This window comes from Amblyomma mixtum, chromosome 8 (genome assembly GCF_055824585.1).
Source record: "Amblyomma mixtum isolate Tamu chromosome 8, ASM5582458v1, whole genome shotgun sequence".
NCBI lineage: Eukaryota > Metazoa > Arthropoda > Arachnida > Ixodida > Ixodidae > Amblyomma > Amblyomma mixtum.
The window spans coordinates 18,137,292-18,157,438 of record NC_143019.1 but is presented as its reverse complement, the minus strand read 5'-3'; the positions used below and the strand labels follow the sequence as shown (position 1 = coordinate 18,157,438).

Here is a 20,147-nt window from a genome sequence, read left to right as displayed (position 1 = left end):
AACGAGCCGACTCACATGAGGAAATGAACAGCCTTCTTTTTTGTTTGTGCGGTTCAACCCATCCGGGTCCTCCCTAGGTTTGACTCCGCCCCTTAGAAATCCCTGTCCCTAGGGGTAATTCTCTTCCCCTGTCTACGTTTGTTTGTGTTTTTTGTCTAGCTGAAATAATATTTTTTTTACTATATTTACAAACAATGCATGTCCGAACAATGCTTATTACTTTTATAGAAGCTTTTTACAGTTTTTTTTTTCATGTAAATTGAATTTGGGCTTTTATTTGTGCATGATCACGTGACTTCATTGTTTTGCACACTTCGATATTCTAACGGTCCTCTCGTGTCCGTTGTGCGAGCGTCTTCGCTGGTCGTTTAGGCTGTAGGGCTGATTGCACTGTTTTATTACCTCTTTCTGTCGCAGCTCCGTTGAGCTTTCTTTTGGCCGTTGCCATATTCATAGTTCCTAGTTGTTAGCGCAGTTGCGCGTTCTCTGTTTCACGCTGTTTTATAACCGCTTTGTTCAGTAGCAGCTCTGTTGAGCTTTCTTTTGGCCGTTGCCGTATTCTGTGTTGCGCTGGGTGCGCACTTTTCTAATTGTTAGCGCCGTTGCGCATTCTTTATTTGGCAATGTAAATTGTGTTTGTGTCTGTCGATGAGGTGCCCTTGTAGGAATGGAGGGACCAAGTGCACCACCCGCCGAGTCACCTGCGCCTGATAAGTATCTGTGCCCAGTGTGCCAAGCTAAGTTTGCTTTTGAGAGTTCTCAAAGGAGGCATTTGCGAAACCAGCATCCCGAAGCTATAAGCGCTCTTTGTTTCGCGAAAGGCTCCTATTCTTGTGACCAGTGTACTAATGTAAACTTTGCCCGCCGTGGCGAATTGTTGCAGCACCACGAGCAGAACCATGGGTTCGTGTCGAGACTAAGTACGCTTCAGTTTTCTTCCTATTCAGGTGAGGAAGATGCACGCGTTCTTGGCGTTCTTTTTTTGTGCATGCACGAATAAATGTTAGCTTGCGTAGACCGCTCGCGTAGTGTTCTGCGGAGGAAAAGGGAGCGAAATTTTGACAGCTTAAAGCGCTTCCAGGTACTTACATGAACGACAGAGGTCAGTGCATTGCGAATTATATTGCTGGGTAAAGCAAGGAATAAGCACAGCAAGCGCAGGACGACTCCTGGTTAATGCTATTTGCAGGCACAGCAGAAGCACAGGATGCGTAAAAAAAAATATCGTGAGAAATGCATACGAATAAGAAGCATTATGCGCCTCATTGCTTCTGCTTATCTGTTGTTTATAGCTCTCTCCTCTGTAATTTTAATGCGCAATGTGGAGCAACAGTTTACCTCTTCTTTCTGCTTCGGCAAACGTGCAGTATTCGGGGGTGAGAACTTGGACACAATGGAGCTACAAGCTTGCACGTTCTTGCTTAGAACTGGCGAAATGATTATCTTTTCTTTCTGTGAACAGTTCACGTAAACTGTATTATTCACTAAGAAGTCATCAGTGCTGTCTCTGTGCTCTCAATAAAGGAGCATGGCTCCTTTCTGCATGATATTTATATTGCATGTGCAGGGTACTAGTGCAAATACAAAACTAATTTTAATGCGCAAACCTTTCTTGCCTCATTGAGCGAAAACTCGTTTGTGTGTGTGTGTTAACATTCAATGGTACCCGTAAAACATGGCATTCTCATGCAACCTGGCAGGTAGCACTTAATGATTGGCTGCGGGAGCAACCTACGAGGCAGGTGGCCCACCTACGTCACACGACCTTGTGGCGTCCTCAAACCCACCCATTGCAAACTGTCCAGTGGGAAAGGTCCCAGCTAAATGAAAGACTGGTATTTGGGAAGAGCAACGTGGGTCATATAGAGCTGCCGCTGGGGAGCACCTGCCATTGCAGGGCAGAGGCGTATGACTTATCCGCTGCACCACTGCACCAGGAGGGGTATGAGGACTGTCAGGGATATAAGAATCTAAAATAGATAATGACCTTTTGCATATACGGGAATTAATCCACATGCTATCGCGTCATACCCTTCTGGTGGAGTTTGTTTCCTCTCCGATTTTTTGTACTGTAATTTGAAATGTCTTCGTGTGCAGCCATTGTTAAAATTCCTTATTGTCTACAGTATTGTGACCGTCAACACAGCATTTCCTAGCCTGGGGTAGCCCGCAGTTGTGTCATTCCAATAGTCCCTGACTTCAACACCTGTATTTGTGGGGCTTGCTTCGCTTCCATCAAGTACTGGTTCAACTGCTTGTAAAAAGGGTCTGCACCGGTCATGAACACGGTGTAAAAATAGTTTCGGTGTTGACACTGGCTGTCTGCCACTGCGGAGAGCACGCACAGATCATGTTTGCCCTCTACTATATGCGCACACTGGCGCGGGGGCTCAGCGCAGTGGTGGCCATTCACTTGCAGAGTGGCGGACGCGGGTGAACGGTTTGCACGGCTTTCGGTCCCATTTTAGGTTTTGTTTTTCGGTGTTTTGCACTGCAAGAGTGCATCACAAGGTGTGGACGTTTAGGTTCATGCCTTCGATGTTGTCGTAGGCACTGTGCGCGAACAAAGTTTGGTAGAACTAGCTTTTGTGTTGCGGTTTGGGACCAGCTGCAGTGATTGTGCAAACCCACGTGGTGGTGTGGGCTCACACCTTGGACGGCTGTTGCGGCCTATGTACATGGCAGCAGAAGCTGACCATACGTGATTATACTTAGTATCCAAGTGCAGATCAGGCTACCAGAGTTGTCCAGACCAAGTGTCGCTCTTTAAAGCTGCGTTTGAGCCCGATTGCCTGGAACTTTGGTTCTAGGCGAGGATAGGAAATAAATATCCCATCTGCCCAGAACAGGTAGGATAATTCGATCTAGTGACCACATCTGCGCGAAGCATTTTCCCGAGCTTACACTATAAAATCGTACTATGCCAAGTTTAATGGCAAGGCACTTTTAAATGCACCCAAGAAACCGATCCTTCTGGCTGATGCTGTGCCCAGTATTTTTCCCAGATGTCCCAGTCTGACAAAAGAGGCAAGTTCAAGAAAGCCTCCTAGATTGGATTGTTAAAACGTTTATTTGGGGCCTGCAGTAGAGCGCACGCGCGCTTCGGACGGGGCCTATGTCATCCTCTGGGCGCCGGCCGCGCGGCCTGGGTCCCCGCTCGCCGTTGCCGGCTCGCTGGGTCCCTGCCGGGCCAGCGCCTCGATGACCTGCTGGACGGCCCAAAGTTGTTCCTCTTGTTTGTCGCTCCCTGCGGCTGCTTCCAGTCGTGGCGGGATCCTCCCAGACTTAGCTTCTTCCTGGTACTTGCTGCAATTCCACAGAATGTGTGCGAAGCCGGCCGTCTCCGTTCGGCAGACTCTGCATTTGTCTGTCGGGTGCGTCTCGGGATACATTCTGTGCAACAGCGACAGGCTGGGGAATGAGCCCGTCTGTAGCTGTCTGAATAAAACGGCTTGCTCTCGACTGAGCCCCGAGCAAGAGGGTGGAAGGGTTCTGCGAGCTAGGCGGAACGCCTTGGTTATTTTGTTGTATTCGGTCATTCGGTCCTTGGTGCTGAACCACAGCGGCCAGTCGACCAAGGCGCGGTCCGTTAGCGCGCGCGCCTCGGCGTGTGCCGTCTCGTTGTGGTTGGCGTTGCGGTCTGACGCCTTGCCCGCGTGCGCCGGGAACCACTTGATTCTCACTTGTTTGCTGCCATCGTCGTTCTTGGTTTCTTGCAGTATGTGCACCGCTTCCTTCGCTATCCTGCCTTTGGCATAATTTCTCACCGCCTGCCTCGAGTTGCATAGCACCGTGTGGCAGTCGCGGTCGGCGATGGCCACCTCCTCCGCTTGCTCTGCCTTGGGGCATCTCGTGCTGGTGGTCATGCGAACGGTGCCTGTGTCGTCGACGACGACTGTCGTGAAGCCGTGTATCTTGGCGTACTCAGCCGCGTCAACGTAGCGTGCGTGTGTGTGTCGGCCGCGTGCTGGTCTATCAGCGCCTTGGCTCTCGCTGCTCTCCTCCCTCTATTATACTCCGGGTGCATGTTGTTCGGTACCGAGTCCACTCTGATGTTGCGCCTGATCTCATCGGGGACGGGGAGCTGCGTCTGCTCCCTGCCTTGATATCCAATTCCCAGGTTGTCCAGGATTTTCCGGCCGGCCTTGGTCATAGACAGTCTTTCGAGTTGTGCGGCGCGTTGGGCCTCCGCTATCTCCTCTAGAGTGTTGTGCACCCCCAGCTGCAGGAGGCGTTTGGTGCTCATTGTTTCGAACAGTCCCATTGCTGTCTTGTAGGCTCTGCGGATGAGTATATCTATCTTGTTTCTCTCGGTCTTCTTCCACTTGTGGTAGGCCGCCCCGTACGCTACGTGACAATGACGAACGAGTGGATCAGTCTGATGAGGCTCTCTCCCGTCATTCCGCTTTTCTTGTTCGTGAGTCGTTTGAGTAGTCTCGTGGCGTTCGCCGCTTTCGCAATGAGTCGGGTGACGGTCTCGCCGTTTCTGCCATGCGTCTCGATCGTCATTCCCAACACTCTGATCTTGTTGACTCTTGGGATCGCGTTTCCCTCTCTGGTCTTGACTTTGATTGCCTCGCACTCTCTCGGGCTGCTCTTTGGTTTGCGGTGCTTGACGGGCGGGTAGACGAGGAGCTCCGACTTACTCGGCGAGCATCGGAGCCCCGTTCCGTCGAGTTGGTCTTCGATCGCATCAACGGCCACCTGTAGAGTGGATTCGATGTGGGCATCGCTGCCTTCTTCCACCCACAGCGTTATGTCGGCGGCGTATATCGTATGTCGGACTTCCTTGATGTTCCTGAGCCTTTCGGCCACTCCTATCATCACGAGATTGAAATGCACCGGCGAGATGACCAATCCCTGAGGTGTGCCTGTGCTTCCCAGCTTCTTTTCCTGTGCTTGGAGGTCCCCCCGCTCTGAGCTTGGCCGTTCTGTCCGTGAGGAAGTCTTTGATGTAATTGTATGATCTCTCTCCCATGTTGTTTCGAGACTTGGGATAGGATCGCCGAGTGCTTCACCTTGTCGAAGGTGCTCTGCAGGTCGAGTCCCAGTATTGCTTTGTTGTCGCCGGTGTTGCCGTCGATGATCTGGTGCTTGAGTTGTATCATGGCGTCTTGGGTACTTAAGATGCTGCCTGAAGCCAATGGTTGTTTCCGGGTAGAGATCTTCTTTCTCGAGGTATTCTTGCCACCTGCTGAGCAGGACATGTTCCAACACCTTGCCCACGCAAGATGTGAGCGATATGGGTCGGAGGTTATCCGTGTCGGATGGCTTGCCCGGCTTGGGGATCAGGATGATCTTGGCCTTCTTCCACTGCGTCGGCAGCGTTCCCGTTTTCCAGCATTTGTTGTAATAGCTCGCGAGGCTTTCTCTGGATTTGTCGTCGAGGTTCTTAAGCGCCTTGTTGGTGATGCGGTCCAGCCCGGCCGCCGACCTGCTGTTGAGGTCCTGCAGTGCCGTGCGATCTTCTTCTACGTCTATATCTCTGTCGAGATGGGCCTTGGGCAGCCCCCCGTGGCACTCCGTGGGCGTAGTCGGCAGGTATCTGTCGCTGATGCGTTTCGCCACCTCATCAGCGCCGTGTTTAGTGACTTCTCGATGGATGAGTTTCGCCAGTCGGTCCCTTTGGTGTGACTTAGTCTTGGTTTCGTCGAGCAGATGCTTTAGCAAGTTCCATGTTTTCCTCTTTTGCATCTGGCCATCGGCGGCGTTGCATATCTCGTTCCACTGTTGCGCACATAGCGTGCGACAGTGGTCCTCGATTGCTCTGTTGAGTTCTGCGACTTTCTTTCGTAGCCTACGATTAAGGCGTTGTTTTTTCCATCTGTTGAGAATGGACTGCTTGGCTTCGATGAGGTGGGCCAGTCGGCTATCCATTCTGTTCGTTTCGAGGTCTGTTTCTATGTCCTTGGTTGAGTTTCGAACGTCTTGGAGGATCTTGTTGGTCCACGTGTCGATGTTGTCGATTTCGATCTCTTCCGCCTCCTGATTTCTGTTATCTCTGAAAGCGGTCCAATCGATCCATGTATGTTTCCTGACGTTGGTACTGCTCTGCTCCGGTATGCCGATTTCCACGATCATGTGGTCGTTGCCGAGGTACACCCCCGTGTTCCTCAACGTGATCGTAATCGGTTCGTTGTTCTTGACAAACGTGAAGTCTGGGCTGGTATCTCGGGACACAGAGTTGCCAATTCTCGTTGGGTAAGCCGGGTCGGTTATGAGGGTATAGCCGAGTTCTGCCGCGTCTTGGGATAGGTTTCTGCCTTTCGCATTGCTCTTGACGTAGCCCCACGCCGGATCCATCGCATTAAAGTCGCCGCATGCGATCAGCGTGCTCTGGCCGGCCGTCGTGCTTGCCTTGTGAAGAATGGCTTTCAACTTCTGCAGTCTCTGCGATGGGTTACTGTAGATGTTCAAAATGAAGATGCTGTTTTTTCTTTGCTTGGTCGGTATGAGTTCAGTGAGCATGTGTTCGATCCTGACGTTGCTTAGCCGGTGTTCGACGAAGGTGTGTCCCTTCCTGACCAGGGTGCACAGGCCTCTGCCGTCGGGCGGGCCCGCGTGCACCCTGTAGCCGGGGAGGGATGGCTTGTCCGTTAGTGTTTCTTGGAGCAGGAGCACGTCGGGCTTGCGCGCCGCGTGCTCGATGTGTTGCTGGACGACTGCCCTCTTCTTGACGAAGCCGCGGCAGTTCTACTGCCACACTGTTATGCCTGTGGAGTTGGAGGCCATGATTGTCCTGTTCGGAATTCTCCGAGTTGCTGCGCTTGGTTGACTTGCTGCTGTACTGGCATGAACAATGGGTTGCTTAGTGTTAGTTGCACACTGCTTTCCAGATTGCTGAGTCTATTGACGTTCTCCGTTTGGAAGGCTTCGATGGCTTCCTTCATCGATTTGATCATATCCTCGAGGCTGTTGAGTTTGGCCTCGACGTTGTTGTTGCTGCTGTCGGTGCTGCAGTTGCTCATGTTGTTCTTGGTCTTGCGCGATTCGACGGCCCTCTTCTTCGTTGGCGGCTCCTTGTCTGTGCCGGCCGTAGTTTCTTCGGCCTTGTTGTTGCCGCTCGGGCTGGATCTTTGCTGTATGACGTTGCGGAGGGCGTTGCGGATCTCCGCGATTTCCTTGGTGAGGTTGTTGATGGTGGCTTGCAGGGTCGCGTTCTCCTTTTCCAGGGCCTCGTTGATCTCTCGTTCCTTGGTTGAAGCGTTGTCTTCTGTTTCAACGTTGTCGCTCGGATTGGTCTTCATACCTCGTGCGGCGTTGACCCAACAGACTCTCTCGCGCGACGGTGATCTTTGGGTTTTCGTTTTTCGCGCGTCTCTGCTCTGGCTCCTGCAGCTGGTATTTCTCGACTGCGCGCGGTTTCTTGATGGCGTTCTTGACTTATGGGCAGCTGGCTTATCGAGTGACTGGAAAACGCTCTCCGACGGCAGCTGGTGGCTGACCTTTCGGCGCTCCCACTGACACTTGCGAACGACGTAGGGAACCTTGTACCTGGCTTTACATTCTGTGTTGGCGGTCGGGTGAGCGCCGCCGCAAAGTTTGCATTTGGGGGTACATTTGTGGTCTTCCTTGGGGTTCGCTTGGCCGCAGCCCCTGCAGATCCGGTTGGTTGGCGTCGGGCACACGTCCTTGCGATGCCCGACCCGACCACACTGGTGGCAGACATCGACTTGCTTTCTGTACAGGTGGCACGGTATGAGCGTGACACCATATCGGACAAAGTTTGGTACCTTTGGTCCTCTGAAGGCTACTATGGTGGTGGTCGTGTTGCCACCTAGAAAACGAAATGCCACCTAGCCTCCTAGAAAACGACAGTCTGCGAGACTGTGGTGAAGCCCGCCTGACGCTGGCCGTCCACTGACGTCCCTGATCCCCACTTGTAAATAAACCCGTTCCCGTCGTCACAACTTCGTGACAATATTTTAGGAGTCAGTATAGTTATTATATATGCTCTGAGCATTCGTGTGGATGGATGGGAAAAACTTTGCAGTGAATGCATTTCGTTAACGAGCTCGGAAGGATTGCACGGCATCATCCTCGCTGCTGCTTCACCCATTCACGCAGTCCCAGCAAGTATAACACGAAGTTGCCCAAAATTATTTGGTGTCAACAGCAGTTTCAATCCTTCGGTGCCTTGCTGCACTTAAGAAAGCGCACATACTACATGCCGCGGCACCAAACGATTGCTCAGCACCTGCATTGTAGCTGCCGCAGCTCGGCGACTAGACAAGCCTCCATCGTATGGTGCCACCTGCCTGCGTTCGATAGAAGCGCAAGGAGCAGCGAACAAGGTCTGGCCGCTCCGCCGGGCGCAGTGTCAGCACCTTAATATATTCTTACACGTTGGTCACGGAAATCAAGATGTCGGTAGTCATTGGATGACTGACTCAGCAAGCACTTCTAGAGTAGATCCAGTACGGCTGTCAACTTCAATAATGTTAGATTGTTTTCTTCGTTGTCTGTCTAAGGGCATTGTAGTTCAGAAATCGGGGGAAAATCACGTTTCACCCAATCTTTCAGGAGCATATTCGAGGTGTAAAAATTTTAATGTGGTAAAGTCCGGTTTCACCCAAACACGAAAAACCCTATGTGTACAGGGTGGCCAGTTTTTCTAGCACCATCTCCCCTCTCACCTTCCCAGCATATATGGACCTGATCCTCACCAGCTGATTTCCTCCTTTGCATTGCTCCTAAGGCTTCCTTCACTTCCTCGTTCGCTACTGGCGGGATGTCAGTGCTGTGCACTACTGCCTTTCATTATTGTCCTGATTCCATTGGCTACTATATAGTAGAACTCTGTGCCTACTTTGGAAATGACACTGCCCTCTCTCTCTTAATGAATACATCCGATTTTTCTCTCTGCCTAGTTTCCTCTTCACCGCTTTTAGGCTATCTCCATTCTTGAGAACTTGCTCGATTCTCTTGTTGTGACATGCTTGTTGACGCAGGGTGCTTTAATACCTGGTGTTGGGCAAGACTGTGGTCGATTGGTGGCCGATGCATGACAGCGTGAGCGCTGCATCGTCGTCTTCCAGCTCAGCCACGTGCCACCTGGCAATACTATAGTCTGATACAACTCAAGTCTGGAGTGAAGCTTCGCCCACATTCAGGACCTTTGCAAAGAATTCTTCCACAACTAAAAGTAATCTGTTAAAACTTTTCTTCTCACCTAAAGAAAAAGCCGCTTACAAGAGAAACAATTATATGCTCTAGAATTTCGATCCCTGGCTTGTTTGCTGTACTCAAATAGTAAAAAGTTGTTCCACTTTTTACTACTGGGATTGGCCAGTAGAGTCGCGGATCGTGGCCCACTGCTAGCTGCTGCTTTTTTTTTTTTACATTTTGTCGGACTGTATGTGGCATTATTTCCCCTTCCGAAAAAGAGAAGCATTGTTGTGATGCCGACAGCCTCGCGGTCAACGTAAGTTTAATACCGAAAATAAACGTTGGGGGGGGGGGTTAGCAGAGCATTCCAGCTGAAGCACGTTACGACTTCAACATGTTTGCCATTACCGTGTATAGAACGGTTTAAGCCATACACAACGCGCACAATGTCTGAGCTGTCTGCATCGCAGTTGCACTGCATTGTCTGGAAGCATTTCATAGTCGACATCGTTAACGCACTGTAACATTCTCTAAGGGCCAAAATAGCGGCATAGCAGTTCCTCAGACAAGCCTTGGCAGCTGACAGGAGTCCATGTCGAGATTTGGTCACCGGGTTTGTTGTCAACCTGGCAGTGGCGAAAGTTGCGCTTAAACTTCGCATTACCACCAATTGCAACCGTCTGTAAATTTTTTGCCAGTGAGTGCCCGGATGTGCGCCCACCGAATTGTGCACACGTGTGCATACACATGCTTAAGCGCCCACATGCATGGACACACGCGCGTGCATGTACACACACACACACCACGGAAATTTTTGAGAAAGGAGACTAAACTGCTAACGCAGTAACGAAACCACCTACAATGCTTTAACCGTAAGTGGGAATCGAGCCAGTGGCGGCGGGCGCAACAGAGAAGCTTCGTTTACTGATGCCGTAGGCTACTCGGCCATCTTCAAAGATTCTTTTTATTGTTGCCGCATGGAATATCGGGAACCTCCCTGACCTTGTCTTGCTTTACTTGATTGGGTCGAATTCCGCGACCTCGGCACACGGCCTCATGCCACTATCACTTCCTTGCTCTGCCCGCACATAAAAATTCCTGAAGGTGCACACGTCAAGAAAGGGCGATCAGTCAGGAGGTTTAACTTTCGCAGCATAAACGTTCCGAGCTAAAATGAGAACTGTTCTGTGAACAGTGACCTCGCCGAAAGTGGCGATTGTGCGTGTTTATCAAGCATAGAGCTTCTTCACACGCTAAGCAGTCTTATTAGCAGGAAATGTTCACACGGAATTCTGGTGTCCTTCATTACTGGCACAAATCTTATAGTGTAAGGCATGACCTCAGTGTCCTTTTTAAGAGACTGCTGAAGTGAGCTGTGTCTCAAACGAACATAGCGTCACAAATAATTTCTTTGTTCAATAGTTCCTCCTTGCTTGCAGATGTAGCAATTCACTGATCATGGCACAAACGTCCGCTTGGCTCGATGGCATGTCCTAATATGTAAAGTCGACGTTTGAGGTCTAAGAAAGGTTTTTGGGGCCTATTGAATGTACATCCTCTGAACTCGTCTTACTTAATATAAGACCGTCAGCAAAGGCTAGGTAAGGCTGCACGTAGAGGAAGTAATAACCGATCAGAACCTTTGTCAGCTGCCTTCTGGAGAAGCCGTACAGGTTCTAAGAAAAAGCGAATATTTAGGAAATCGAGTGTGTCAGCACAAAATTCCCTCGCGACTATGTACATAAAAGACAGATGAGCATTTAGTCACCTAATAATTATTAGCACAGCTGCCAGGAAGCGGTGGCTTTTTGGGTTTCGAAAAATAAGTCATGAAACAGGTTAGTGGACAAAAACTGCACGAAAGGCTCACCATACTGTATCAAGGTAGCATAAAATTCTGTCCACGCATGGGCTCCCTTTGAAAGCGACCCAGAAAAGTAACAAAGATTCTATTTAACGAATTTACGATCGTCCCCTTGCAATGCACCAATTGCAACATCTTCACAGCGCAACGTCGCATCTAAGACGTCGCAAGTTTGTGTCCGTACAGACACGAAGAGCCCCCAACCAATGCAAGCCTGCTTTTTTATCATATTCTTTTCGTCAGAGCAAGAGACGGAGACGACATCAGCATAGGACAAAATCTTAATTTTACACTGTACTAGCGACATGCCACGATTAGCTGTGTTTTTGAAGAAACTGAGCTATAGGTGGTCGAGATAATGCGAGTTACAAAGGCAATGTAGAGCAGGTGATGAAAATAAAATATTTTTGGTAAACTCTCAAGATGTATGCTGCAGGTGTGCCAGAGTGGGTGGGTGGGGGGGTGTGACTGGCAAGCCGCTTTTGGGGTGACAGAAAGATGTCTTGGCTTTATACACCTGCAAATACAAGGCAACTTCCGCTCATAGTGGGCACATGCAGTGGTCCTGACGGCGCCTGCTTAAGCATTTTGGGCTGGAGAAATTCCCGATTGACACGAGCTTCAAGAGAGACCTATTACTCGCCTGACGGGGACTTCGAAACTGCTGAAACTGAAAGGTTTTGTAGATGAATAATCCATCACCTTTTCTTTTTATGTAACTCATCAGATAGTCTAATATACATAGCTGGTGTACACTAATTCTGAGTTCATTTGATTTCGCGGCTCTTGCGTAAATTTAGGTCTTTTTGCCGCGAACAGTAAAACATCTCGCAATGAGCAAATTTTGCAGTGTTGTTTTATATGCTGATATCACAAAGAAAAGTAAACAGCAAAACAAGGTTGAATAAAAACCTACGTTCAGAATTTTTTATAGCCTGAACCCGTTTGAACCGGTTCGACGCTATCCGGAGCGGTTCGAACCGGAACGAAATGTCGCTCCGGAGCCGAACCCGGAACTGAACTGAACCCAAAAAAATTCCGGTTCGACAACCTGGGCGGAATTATCTGGTGAAGCGCTGCATAGGCTTCCTTCTGTGCTCCTATATTTGGCAGCAACGGCGTGGCTACGACGGTCGACTAGGTTGACTTATAAAATGAAACCGAGAAAGCACGAGGTATACAGGTCTGCAGTCTCAACGTTTGGGGCGATACAGCATAACCGATCGCTAAGTCCAAGAAGAAGGACGGCGGGATGCAAGACTCGAGGCAGCTTTCTCACATGACGAACCTTTGTGATGTGCCTGCTCTCGTCCAGCCACTTCAGTGCGGAGAACGCCGAACACTACTGGACATTGAAGCCATGCAGTTACTTTGAATGAGTCATGCAATTGCGATCTTCACTGGTAATGTCTGAAAAAATGCTTTTTTATTCGCTTGGCTTTAAGAGAGGTGCACAGGCGAATGGATAGAAGTTTACGTCGAGCTACAACGAAGTTACGTTTGCTCTGCAGAGCTAAATATTTTAAGTCATTGCAGGCCTTATTCTGCTTGATAACTGGTTTTCGGTCCGGTATTAGCTGTTTTCGCCAGGTTCTGATTGACCAGCAATAGTAAAAGTCAGGTAATATGAAAAGTAACTGCATGATTTTGCCGATACCTTAGCGACGTTTTATCCCTTTCTAGGATAGGTGGTGAAGAAAATGTACATGTTGAAGCTCGTGGAAGCGAAAAATAGAGAAAAAACTACTCAAACGCTCAAAAACGCTCAAGCGTGGCATACCCAAGGCACACGGTACCGGCTCTTGCCTACATAACGAAAGCCACTGCTGACTCCAGCAACGCCGCATCTCCGTGACGTCACGGCCTGACGCTTGTCTATAGCTTGCATTAGGTTGCTAGCCTTGTGGAATATATGGCAGCCATGCCTCACAAAACTGTATTGAATCGCTTTTAAAGGGCAAGGTAGATTAAATTAGTAAATATTGGAGCAGTTACAGTGCGTCATCCATGAAGTGTTAGCAGAACTTGGGGCAGGTGGGCCTCATGCACTAAGAGTGCTTTACCCTTGAGCGATCACATTTGAGAAGTCTATAGCTAGTCCATGTTGCTCTGATGGCTGCCTTACATCTTGAAAAACTTCAGTTAAATTGTTCGAAACATAGCAAAACAAGTTTGACCATTGTGTAATATGTCTCCATTAAATACGTGCATTTGTATTTTTGTTTGTAGATTTTGCAGCATGGAAGGAAATAGAAGAAATGAAGGAGCAAGTCCAATTCACAGCCACTACTGGACCAAAGCGTTTACCCTCAGGAGCAACGAAGAGGTACCTGTTTTGCCACAGGTCAGGAATGGAGGTGAAAACTGGAAAAGGTAAGCGGCAGCCAAAGTTAGTGGGCAGTGGGAAGTGCAACAAGCACTGCTTTGCAACTATGGCTGTCACGCAAGAAGGAGAGAAAGTAAGTGTTGAGTATTAGGCGGAGCACTACGGCCATGAGAAAAGTGTGAAGCATCAGCGCTTGACATCCACTCAGAAGAATGCCATAGCAGCAAAACTGAGCCTAGGAGTTCCTAGTAAAAGGATTTTGCTAGATGCACATGCAACTGGTGGAGATGAATTGAATGTGCTCCACACTTTGGACAGGCACGATGTTTATAATATAAAGCGAAAGTTCCATATTGGAAATGAGGAGCAGAAAGACCCAGATGAGTTTGTCAGCATGAGTATGTGGATTAATGAGCTCCAAGAAACCTGAGTTTCGCTCTATGCTGATAGAGAGTTGCTTACGGAACAAGGCATAGGGAAGTTTAAAATGGCTCTCATGAACAGCACTCAGGGAATTCCTGCTCGAATATGGTAGGAAAAGTGTTTGTATTGATTCCACCCATGGAACGAATTCGCACGATCTTCATCTGACAACACTGCTAGTAATTGGCGAAGACTTGTCAGGCATTCCATGCGCGTACCTTCTTTCAAAAAGTACTACAGAAGAAACTATGGTTGTTGTTTTTTCAGGCAGTCAAGGAGAGACTTGCTCAGGCACTTTGCACCGAGCTCTTCATGTCAGACGATGCGCCAGCATATTACAATGCTTGGGCAAGGGTAATGGGGAGCCCCTAGAAATGCTTGCTCTGTACTTGGCATGTCAAGCGTATTTGGAACTTGAATGTCAGTAAAGTTAGTAGGAGAGAAAATCGGAAACTTGTCAGGGAAACTTTGCACACTTTGACGCTTTGCCCAAGCGTAACAGAAGTTGAGGCTGTCCTTGCGAAACTTCTGCCGTCAAAGTCTGTGGAGGAGCTCAGAGCCTTCGTTGAGTACTTTGAGAGGGTGTTTGCAAAGCGCCCACAGCAGTGGGCACTCTGCTATAGAGAAGGCAGCGGTCTCACTCCTAATAACCATTTGGGGAGCTTACATAATGAGCTCAAGACGGTCTACTTGGAGAGGAAGCAGTGCCAGAGGTTAGACAAGCTGTTGATTACTTTGCAGAGGTTCACTAATGACCGGCTCCTGAAAGCAGCTTGCTTCTGAGGTGAGGCCCAGGACAGACCACCGCACAGCTGATAACTTCAAGAAGCACTGTGCAGGTTCCATAATATTGAAATCCGGTGTTAGCAAAGCACCTCATGGTGGCTGGCTTATGGAGTCTGAATCTTTGCGGCAACATCAGTACATAGTTGTCAAGGGGAGCACAGCATGCACAGGTTGCAGGAAGAGCTGTCATGAATGCCGAATTTGAATCCACAGGTTCCATTGTACATGCGCTGACTTCAGGAACAGCTTGAATTTGTGCAAGCATATTCATGCTGTTGTGCAGTGGGAACTAGAACAAAATTCTGGGTTTCAGAGCCCACCTCATAAAAATGAAGCTCTTCCCTCCACTTCTGCGCAGAGTAGGTCATTTCCATTGGGTGAGCCTGAGGCGCTTCTTGCTAGCATTCAGGCTGGTTCTAACCCTCAGTCACAAAGTTTGGAAATGGAAGGCTTTCACACTCTGACTGCAGCTCTTCTGCAGGACCTCATGAACGTAAAGGACGACTCGGCTGATCCATGACGTCACAGAAGTGGTGGCAGTCTGTAAATTACTTTTGTTTGTAAAAAACTGATGCGTACGCGTTTCTTTGTATGCGTCTCGGGAAGTCAAAAATACATGCACGCTGTTTCAGTTATTTATTTATTTATTTATTAGAGATACTATCAGTCCGGTCAGGACCAAGATAGGAGTGATACAAGGTACAGATTACGAAAGCAATAATACGGTAGGTTTTGAGCCTTCAGCGTGGCACTGCGGTAGTTACAGTTGACCTTTCGCGGAGTGACGTCATACCAGTTGCGAAAAAAAGGGCCCCCAGCTCGATCAGTCGGTGCAGGGCGGCGGTAGTCACGGCGGTGAGCCTCGCGCTCCTCTCACCAGTGGCGTTACAGTCGAGGTGACGTCATACCAGTTGCGAAAAAAAGGGCCCCCAGCTCGATCCGTCGGCGGAGCATGGCGGGTAGTCACGGTGGATCTTTCTCACTGCGTACAAAGATAGTTTGCCATGCCGTCTACTGCCACACAGAAGGAGAAGGCAGCTCGCCAGTGTGAAGCCAGGAAGAAACAACGAGCTTTCGCAACCTACCAGGCTTAACCAAGCTAAGCCTCTGCCAATTTTTTAGACAACCCCCTCGCATTGCGAAAGCAGAGGCGGCTCAAGGCCGGCCCCCATACTGCCGAAGTCTTGAGCTGACCATTAGCAGGAAAGAAGTTGCGGGCGTATGCAACTCCCTTTTTTGGTTGTTTTAATTCTTTGTGGTTCCAAGGTCCCCGAATCCAGAGTCGAAGCCTAGGGCTTCTTTTTAGTCGTCCGTTAATTTTTTCCTCCAAGATGGCGGCCATGCAGTGTCAAAAGTGTAGGTGCCTACGTGTTCTTGTTGCGCTTTTTGGTGTTTGCTTTCTCTACACCGACTGTGTGGCGCCGTGAGTGCCTCACCCGCTAGTGGCCGAGGACTTTAAAAAGGGGGCCGTATGGGCACGAACTTCAGTCCGCTCGTCAGTGGAGACACTGCCGCCGCGAACACCCGGGACTCCGAGCCGCCGCACCGCATCCGCGAAACCGCAAGCTGCCCTGGAAGGACGTCACCTTCGGGGGGCCGCACTGACTGCGTGCTTGAGGATGGACTGCAGCCGCGCTCCCCGATTGACTGTGTGTTTGTTCCCCTTCTGAACTTTTATCGACTGTAGCTAATTGGACTCTCACTTGTGTTCTGACCTGTGTAGACATATTCAATGTATAACTTGAGTGTATTTAATGCTATTTTTTTTCTGACATTGTTTTGTAGAATGTATATTACGCTTCTGTGAAAGCAGCCGCATTCTTCAGTTGAACTATAAATGTTGTTTTGTTGTTGTTACCTCGTAGCACGCCTCTGTCTCATTCACTACGTTTGCTTACCGGCTACGCCGGGCATCAAACGGCCACCCCCTCATTGTCAGGACTCTGTAATGACGTCGCGTAATATTTCTACACATCACTGGTACAAGTAGTCAAAAAGAATGTTCATAATGCTACCCAAGCTGCAAAGCAAATGTTAGGCAAGCAGCCATCACTACTGAAACACACTGCTAGTACGAAAAACCTGGAGAAGCAGCCAGATTATTGACCCAGAAAGCACCGCACCTCTGCATCTGCTGCGTCTACGCGCTTTCCAGCACCTGCGGTTTTGCAGCAGGACTACTTGAAACACATTTCATTTATTTTAGCCTCAGGGCTTTCGCATTGCAGGGCTTTCGCATCATTCTGAATGATGCGGAGGTTCCTGTCATTCATACCGATAGCAACCATAAATTTTAGTGTTTGGTGCAGTTATCACACATGGTGCAGGAAATGTAGTCCATTGCTTCTCCTGCAGGCTGCCCTTGTTAAATGTTCTGCATAGTGTCATGCATAGTGGTGGTCTGCTCTGGATGCTGGTAGTGTGTGTGTTGCTAAACTAGTCATCTCCAGGTCTTCAGGTAGGTGGCTTCGGTGTTAGCTACCATTGCAGTATTTTTTCTGTTGGCAGAACCAGGCATGAAGTAATAGTGCAGTGTGGCTCTAGGCTTTCTGTTTCGCTCTAACCATGAACCGACTAGCCCAACATCATGTCTTACTAGGCTTTCTGTTGCAGTGGTGTGCTCTGAACCGTAGGTATTCATGTGTGCTGCTCGAACAGTCGTCTCGAGGTCTTGCTGTACCATGTACCTGGATAAGTGCTGTGCCTGGCACAACCAGATGCAGCACTTGTAGTACCTGCTGAAATCAAAGGCACACAAGTATTTTAGACGCCTTACTGAACACAAATGAGGTGTCTCCGTAGCTTCCTGTGTGGCGAGGTATGATCATTGCTGTTCAGTTATTCTCGAAAGTGATGTGCTTTTTTTATAGCAGGAGTCCGGCACACTTCTGGGGGGCTTGCTGTCCACCCGGCTGCAGATAGTTGGACGTGCCCAGACATGTATCCTTTGTCCAATGGTCAGCTTGGGAACCAACATCATATGCAGAACAAAGACTGATTAAGCCAAACCAGCACACATTTTTCTCTCGGCAGAACCTGCCTGCTAGAGAGCGCGGATCCCAGGTGGCGGATAGGGAAGCGCCTATCGCAGTCGGGCCCTGCTCGTCTGCATTTTGTAGTCACTTGCAAGACGCTGTTAGCAGGAAAAACCTTGAAAAAACTGATTCATTATGCCTGCAGTTAATTCCCCATGACTGGCATAGGTGCAGTTGAGGCTAGTGTGATAAGAATGGTGCTTGCACCCGCGGACCAACAGGTGTTGATTTCAGCAGGATCCCGCCTACTTGCCAAGCATGCACCGGGAGGATTCTGCAAATACACCTATACAAGACAATAAACTGTTTTACAACTGCTATGCTAAGTGGCCTTGTGCATCTTTTTGTATTTTGCCACAAGGGTGAAATACAGAGCTATATGTTAAGTTGTGAAAGAGCAATGAAGCCACCAAACTTGATTTTGAGATGTTGCTAAGCAAATATATTTCCTATGATTCAGTTGTGTATGGCAGTTCGATGAACTGCAGAACAAAACTTTGTGATGCAATTGGAAGGTTCATACCTTGAGTTAGCTGCAAGATATTCGTAACCATGTCAGTATGTTGATTCACACATCAGCAGGGTAGTTGAATTCTGAAAGTTTTGGTCCACCACCGCAGTTCTATAACCCTTTTAAACAACTTATAGAGCAGTTGAATTGCAAATAAGCCGCTACTACACAGAAACTGAAGCACATTCCAAAAAAGTGGTCTGGATGCATTGCAAGCAAAAATGGTCCGAGGTGGTACAGTACTTTACCCTGCCAGTGGCAAGCTGAAATGCTGTTTTGGTGCACGTGATGTTTACCTTTGGTCACTTGGACGATGCACAAGCTTGTCCGTCAGGAGAGACTTTGTAACCTTAGCAAGGCAATGTTGTCAGCAAATCGCAGAATACTATGATATTGTCCATTAATTGTTTTCCCTGAGTGTTCCGACAATAATTCTTGCATGCAAGTGAACAATGGAGAAATTGTCTTACTGTACACCATCATTCTTTATTCAACTTTTATTGCTTTCTCTATGGGGCCTATTTAGTTGCACAGCCAGTGTAAATATCTTGCAGTACTTTCGCATATGCCTCTTCTGCACCTTGGTTCCGCAACGTCTTGATGACTGCTGGTTAACAGTTAGCTTTCTCAAAATATATGACTGCTATATAAAGGGGTTGGTTTCACTGCATCTCTCTACCAGCCGGTTGATAGTGCAGACATGATCTATTGTCAAGCAGTGTTGTGCGGTACATGGCTACAAACCGTGGCATCCTACAAGAACGGTTTGCTCAACGTGCTCTCTTCACCTTCAAGCCTCGTCTCTCAAGTTCTGGGATGCAACCCGGGCACCATACTGCAAGAGGCAAGTACCTCAATACATTGACAACAGCAGTGCAATATTGGAATGCTTCCATGCAAATCTGGGCTACCACGACGGGCAGTAAAAGACGCAAAATATCAAGCGCCAAAAACTACTCAATTCATGCAGGCAAAGCAAAAACGGCCACACGATTGCAAAGAACGAGAGGTGCCTCTTTTTTTTTTTTTTGCTGCAATCCATAAACTGCATAAGTTTAGCATATTGGGTAGCGGTCAGACCAGATATGTGCAGTGCTTCAACGCTAAACAGGCATCGTAGAATGATTCCTTCGGTGAACCCGCTGCATAGGCGCGACCAAAATGCAGAGCACACTTCGACATGCTAACTCTTCTCATGCGTTCCGCAGTCTGCTTTCAGCACTCGCGCCAGCTACGGCGGCCGCACTGGTGCTTGAATGAAGAATGATAACACGTAAGGAATTCAAGTTTGAATAACATAAGCAGTTACTAAGAATAAGCAGTGCAAACGCATCGCTAAGTTGTCAGCATGCCACCCAAGGATTTTTTACGTTCTACATCACTCACGTTGACAGCCGCCACCACCGTCATCACAATCGCTCGCATTCCATCCTCTCGGTGCTCTAATCCTGAGCCACCAGCTGGGTAACAGTAGACACACTCGCTCAATACTCGCAAAGTCCACGACAGATTTTGCTCTTAACCAGAGCAGTTAATGCAAATAAAACTCGGCGCCGCTACTGCTCCGCCATATTTGAATTCGTTTACCGGATTTGTGCTAGGCTTGTGGCCAGTCTTGACCCTCGATGGATACAGGCTCGTAAATTCGCAACGCGGAAGTACATTTTTTCTTTACAGTGATTCCGAAACTGCCTTATTTTATTGAACAGCACAACTCTGAAGGCGCACTGCAAGGTTTTTTTTTTTTTTTGCATTTTTCCACTGAGATACGCTGGTTGTTGCCTTTACTACCTTTACCTATGAATGAAAGTGATCCTTGCGAGGCGATATAGAAAAAAAAAATTTTTTTCCCCATATTCTTCCTGAGCGATGCAGCGTTGGCCCGTCAGGTTGATGCCAATTTTACAGGTCTAAATTATCAGCTAGTGCTTTTGCGCACCTCGAATTCTGCAATTCTGTGGTCCTGCTACCTCCACGTCATTTTGGTAATAAGACTGCCGAAAAACAAAAAGCAGATTTATGCAGCTGGTGCCGTTCATAAAGCTCATTTACAGAAAATCACTGCTGGTTCCGACGTGACACGCTATGTCGCTG

The 20,147-nt window shown here is 48.6% G+C and overlaps 2 pseudogenes across 2 annotated transcripts; one reads left to right on the top strand and one right to left on the bottom strand.

The window, feature by feature from the left end:
* Nucleotides 1–11: 11 nt before the first annotated feature.
* LOC149331548 (uncharacterized) lies at nt 12–20,061 on the bottom strand (annotated as a pseudogene). Its single transcript, XR_016285076.1, has 2 exons — nt 19,440–20,061; nt 12–18,888 (listed from the first exon to the last, which is right to left on the bottom strand). The product of XR_016285076.1 is annotated as an uncharacterized LOC149331548 (transcript).
* Nucleotides 249–16,371, top strand: LOC149331549 (uncharacterized; annotated as a pseudogene). Its single transcript, XR_016285078.1, has 2 exons — nt 249–947; nt 13,202–16,371. The product of XR_016285078.1 is annotated as an uncharacterized LOC149331549 (transcript).
* Nucleotides 20,062–20,147: the final 86 nt, after the last annotated feature.